This window comes from Ambystoma mexicanum, chromosome 2p (assembly GCF_040938575.1).
Source record: "Ambystoma mexicanum isolate Mex_15411 chromosome 2p, UKY_AmexF1_1, whole genome shotgun sequence".
NCBI classification, from domain to species: domain Eukaryota; kingdom Metazoa; phylum Chordata; class Amphibia; order Caudata; family Ambystomatidae; genus Ambystoma; species Ambystoma mexicanum.
The window spans coordinates 284,774,703-284,780,702 of record NC_090923.1 but is presented as its reverse complement, the minus strand read 5'-3'; positions in this window follow the sequence as shown (position 1 = coordinate 284,780,702).

Sequence of the window (6,000 nt, the reverse complement as noted above, 5' to 3'; positions counted from 1 at the left end):
ACCTATTTTTATTCCAACAGCGAGAAAATCCCATTTCATAAACTATCCAGCAAAGCACAAACATGGACGAAAGAAATGAACGAAAGAAATCTAACTCTAACCTATGGTGATAACCCACTAAAACCAACGTGGACAAGAGGCGCTTCAAAGGCTTACCTGGATTATATATACACGTCTGCAAATATTACAGCTCAAATCCAGGAATATCTGGTCATCCCCACGAAACAGAGCGACCATAATAAAATAGAAATAAGATGGAAGGCAAACTATGAGCTCATGGGAAAAATAAACATTCCAAGTATTGAGATTAACACTGGATATAATAGATTGCGTTTATCAGAACAACAGTTTGGAAGAATGAAAGATACATTCTACACATCAAATAGGACGGCAAAAGATAAAATCAATTATGAATGGATGCTGAGTATAACCGCAGACCCAAACAAAAAAATGTACATACCCATGCTTATAACACACAAATCGCATTGAGGAAAAACAACTAAAGAAGAACATATCAGCAACAAAGAACATGGCACTGGAAGAAGGGATAATAACATCCAAAATACTAAGACAACAACACTGAAATTGGATTAAAAACATGAGAGCTTCCATGGTACAGAACAATGCCGAAACCATGTAACAGGCATTAGGAAACAAAAGTTCTAGAGAGCTATGGAATCTACTCAATGGGAAAACACTATAACAACAAAAGATGATGTTAGATGTCCCCGAAAGAGAATTGATTTTTCATTTCTCTCAGCTATACAAAACAATGGATCCAGAATCGAAAGCTGGCGATCATAAGGAAAAATTGTATATTGAGTGGTAGCACAAAGAAGTATTGACACACATCAAAAGTCTTAATAGTTCATGGACCCCAGGACCTGATGGTCTCTTTAATGCTATATTAAAAAAACATCCTGAAGCATGGGCTGACATATGCATGCAAATATTCACCCTCATTTCAGAAAATAACTACATTCCAGAAACATGGAAAACGGCAATTCTGATACCCATTTTAAACATGGATACAAGAGGCAACCGTGTAATTATCGTCCATTAGCCTTGTTAGACCCTCTAGGGAAAGATTTTGTATCATTTCTCCTAAAGAGGCTAACTCATTGGGCAAAGACAAATGGGAGACAAGATGCTCAACAAACTGGCTTTACATAGAGTGTAGGTACAAACATCAACCTATTTATTCTTAACTTATTAAAACAGGAATCTACAAAATCCAAAACATCTACCCATGCAGCGTTCATTGATTTACAGCTTGCATTTGATAGCGTCAATCGGCTAAAACTTTGGTAAAAACTAAAAACATGGAGATGTCCCACTGAAATACCTGAACCCATCAAAGCACTTCATACGGATGCAAATGTAAGAGTGAGACTTTCCCAATATGGAACGGTAACAGATTCTAACGTACAACGGACTAAAACAAGGCTGCCCCTTGGCCGGGACACGCTTCAGTCTGTACATGTCGGACATATCAGAAAACCAAAATGATATAATAATGAATCCTCCCTGAATGCAATACGAATCCTGTACATACTGTATGCCGATGACATAGTTCCTAGATAAGACACAAACAGGACAACAAAAAAGACTGGGAAAGTTGGAACAATATGTTGAAGAAAAGGAGCTGAAGATAAACATCAAAAAATCACAAGTTATGACATTAACTTAACATCAAAGCTCGAAGTGCAAAACATTATCAATATGATCAGAAGGGAAAACTGGTAAAGACCATGAACTATCTTGGTATCTGGATAAATCAATTCCGAACAGAAAAAGAGTGGACAGAACATCTGTAAAACAAAGCGTGTTCACTTGCCAGACAAGGCCTGATTATACACAGAAAGTATGGCCAGTTTTCAATGAAACCAATAATCAGCTTCTATAGGCAGCAAGTGATTACCATATTAACATATGGTAGTGATGCAATGCCTAACATTCCGCAGCAAACATGGAACCGGGTAGAAGGGATCTTTTTGTGGAAGATACTGTCCCTACCTGCTGCGTACCCAATACCCAGAATCCGCAATGAACTGGCTATCCAATCAATTGAATCCGTAATAAATTAGAAGTATTTACATTCATACAGAAAAATCATTAGTGACGACAACATCCCTGCGATCGAGATATTGTGACAGAAAGATAAAACTTGCATGCTACAGCGTTAAACATCTGGAAAGACGCGTGCTGACGTATATTGAACAACACTGACTTAACAACTGAAGCATTGATGAATAGACCTTTAACAGTCAAAAAAATAATCCAGCAAAATGAATGGATAAAGACCATTCATGAGAAAGAACAATATCATTTGAATATAACCTCGGCCCTAGATGTAAGAGCATTAAATGAGTTGCCGCAATATTTGAGTATCTTTCCTAGCAGGCAAATGAGAGATACATTCTGCTGGCTACGACTAAATGTCCTGCCCACATGTGAATATCTTGCTAAAACAAAGCAAATACTGGTGAATGAGGTTATTTGCCGATTCTGTCAGCAAAAAAAACAAGTCAAAACAAGTTATCACATATTCTTGGAATGCCGAGCAATTAGTGAGCAAAGATAACTGTTTGCAGGAATGCTTCCTGCAGAAGGTTTGCAATACAGCCCCAGAGAAAGATGGGGACTGATAACAAAAGGATGATCTACAGGATCATAACATTTTGGAATGAAATAATGACTAAGAATGATGAAAATAGAAATAATCAAAGCAAAATGAAGAAGACAGTAAAATGCATTTTGTAGCAACTCCAAAAATATCCTTTGAGGAACTTTTAAGCATAAAGAATTAGAGACATATTTGTATCCAAACATGTAAAGAAAGATGGACAATTATAGATATGGTTCAAATGTAAAACGTTTGAATGCAAACTATATCATTAAAAAAAAGTGATCACATGTTATTGGACAGGCTACCAAGCACGTACATACATTTAGATTCCTTATTGCCTATGTATATTTTTGTTGCATTGGTCGCTAGATAAACAAAAGAAAAGTAATGCAATAAGAAAACAAGGCCTATTCAAAAAGGCTAAAAGTCATTCAAGAGTTGAGATTTAAACCTAGTTCCCTGAACTGCTCCTTTTTTGGAAACAATTACACAAACCACTTCACAACAAGCGCCAATTAAGATGGTAACTAATAAATAGCATGAAAAAGGAGTATGTCCCACAAAGATCTGATGATATGAGTAAGTAAGTAACGAGAATCAAAGCAGTAATGGAAAAGCAAATACACGACCTCGAGAAGAGCAAATGGTCCACCAAACAGCAACAGAGGAGTCAGCAAACAAACAAAACCCTTCTAATAACATCTTGAGGGCTGCACGTCCTGGGAAGTGTCCGGTGAAGAGAGCAGAAACACAACCAATAACACTAAAAAAAAAAAGTGAAAACGGATGAAAAGAGCAACCCATTGAAGAGAGAGATTAAAAAAATTCATCGGTTGCAAATGAAGTCCAAACATTTTCAATATTTGACCGAAGTAAGAAAATGTCAAACAAAACAAATATGCAAACAGAAAAAAAGCAGGAAAAAAAGATGACCAAAAACCCCCAAACCATGAAGAGATGATCTAGGGCCTTTCTAAGAAATCTAACATTGCCACCGGCTAATAATATCATTTGCACCCCAAAAGAAACAAAACTGAACACTTATTCTATAGATCTCACCACATGAACAAAAGTGGAGCAGCAGAAAGCCCAAACTAAAAAGCAACAAGCGGAAGCTAAAGCACAAATGGATATTCTGATGAATATGTCGACATACTCAGATGAGATCTCTTTGATTATACATTAGAAGAAACATCCTCACTATATATCATAGACGAATACAAACAAGGACACACAATGAATACAGATAATGACATTCTATCCTGCAAAGATATCTCAGATAATGAATTGGATATATCGGATGAAGATGTGGGGACACTTGATATAACAACTAACAGTGAAAACGAGTCAACAAAAGACAGTTCTCGAATCAGGCAAGCAGAAAAGGGTAAAACAACTTGCCCAAATAAGGAAAGGAGCATTATGCCCATATGATTACGACCTTTATAGACCCTCGTGCATATGCCATTTTTCTTGTTTCACAGTCTAGACCATAATGGTACAGGAGCAAATTTGTTAGCTTTATATATAATCTACCTTCTTTATAGCCAATATGGCCGCAACTGCAGAATATATTTTGACTAGAGATGATGATATCAAAGCTTTATTTGCCCCTAGGGGCTCAACCTTGAACCCTTTCAAGAGGATGACACCTGAATCAGAGGATCTTCGATCCAAATTTATCAAATTGGAAAGACTCAGCATCAGAGACATCAATACATTTTGGGAAAAGACCACTCTCACTCATTATCTACAAGAAAACAAAATACCCAGGGGTCTTCGTATACTGATCCTACTGGACTTTGAAGACCCCCTAGATAACGACCAGTTCAAATAACATGTTAAAGTTACTTATAGAACACGCTAAGAGAGAACACGATAGAATTGTTGTTCAAATTGACTCCTTGAAAGAAGAAATTGCCCTTCTTGATGCACCAAGTGCCACTGTAGACAAGAATTATAAAACCCTGTACACTCGACTACGTAAACACCAATATGAAGTGAAATTACGGAAATCACTGAAGTTCTCACGTGATGACAGAGATTATCGTGACAAGAGGGTATACACCTATCAACCCAGATATGACCAAGTCTCTCGCTCCCGCACAAGTAGCTTAGCATCATCCCCTGCGAGCTCTGATGCCGAGAGTGATGGCGACAAACGCAATTCTGTAACAGATCTTGATGCAGCCTCAGCCATCTTTGAGACTAATCCCTCTGATGAGTTGCAGTCAACAGAAGGCGAACAAACGCCAATTATTCAGCCTACGCCTTTTTTAGAACAAATTCGCAGATACAAGAAAGGCAATCGTCAAGCCGCAATAGCAGCAGCCAAAAAGGTTTGGTTCCAATTACCTCCACCCGCCAATACTACAACCCCAGACCCAAGCCTCGGGGCACAAGGGATGGCTAACCAACCAGACGTAAACACCCCACTTGCCCGAAGCAGAGTCACACAGGCATCGTACCAACAGACTCTCAAGAACCAAACCAGATAGATTTAATTCATAATTTGAGTAGCTATTCGCTCTCCTCTGATGAACATGCTGTCCTCAATCGAGGACTTTCCTTTGCACCAACGGGATTTAATGAATATGTCCAGATCCAGATAGACCTTTTCAAATTTATTCGCAAATTAAAATTTAAAAAATTCTTTGTGACACAAGTTAAGTACTACAAAAGCAAGCCACCAGAAACCCTACCATCCAACATTACATTACAAACTATGTTGAGCACTCATGTACTGATGTCTATTGATGATTGTGAATTTGATTGCAATAAAAATGTCATGGACTTATTGCATGGCTTGAATATCCGACAACAGAGTTTGACAATTAAAGAACTCTCAAGCAAATACAAATTTACTCCTGTATTTCCTAAGGATAACTTAATCGATACATTTCAACAAGCGGTAATCAATGACATTCATAAACTCCAAGATTCAGTCAAACGAAAAAGCAACAAATTCAACCTCTCACGTAAAGAACAACAAGCTTTACACAATTTGGTCATCATTGATACTATTATCATTAAGGAGACAGACAAGGGAGGTAACATTTTTATTATGGACAAAGCTGATTATATTACAATGGGTCTCACTCATTTAAACCCCCCCGGGTTGCTATGAAACCCTACCTGGTAACCCCACGGCCACTCTTCGATCAACTATTAAATCAGTAGTTGACAAATGGTACACAGCAGGACTACTAACTGATGTGGAAAAACAATTTTTAATTGTAGAAGGGCCGACTATGCCAACGGCGTATTTTCAGCCTAAAATTCATAAAACATTTACCAAAATACCAGAAGGGAGACCAATCCTAAGTGGCGGTGGTGGCATCCTGGAGCCCACCTCCCTCTATATCAATAAG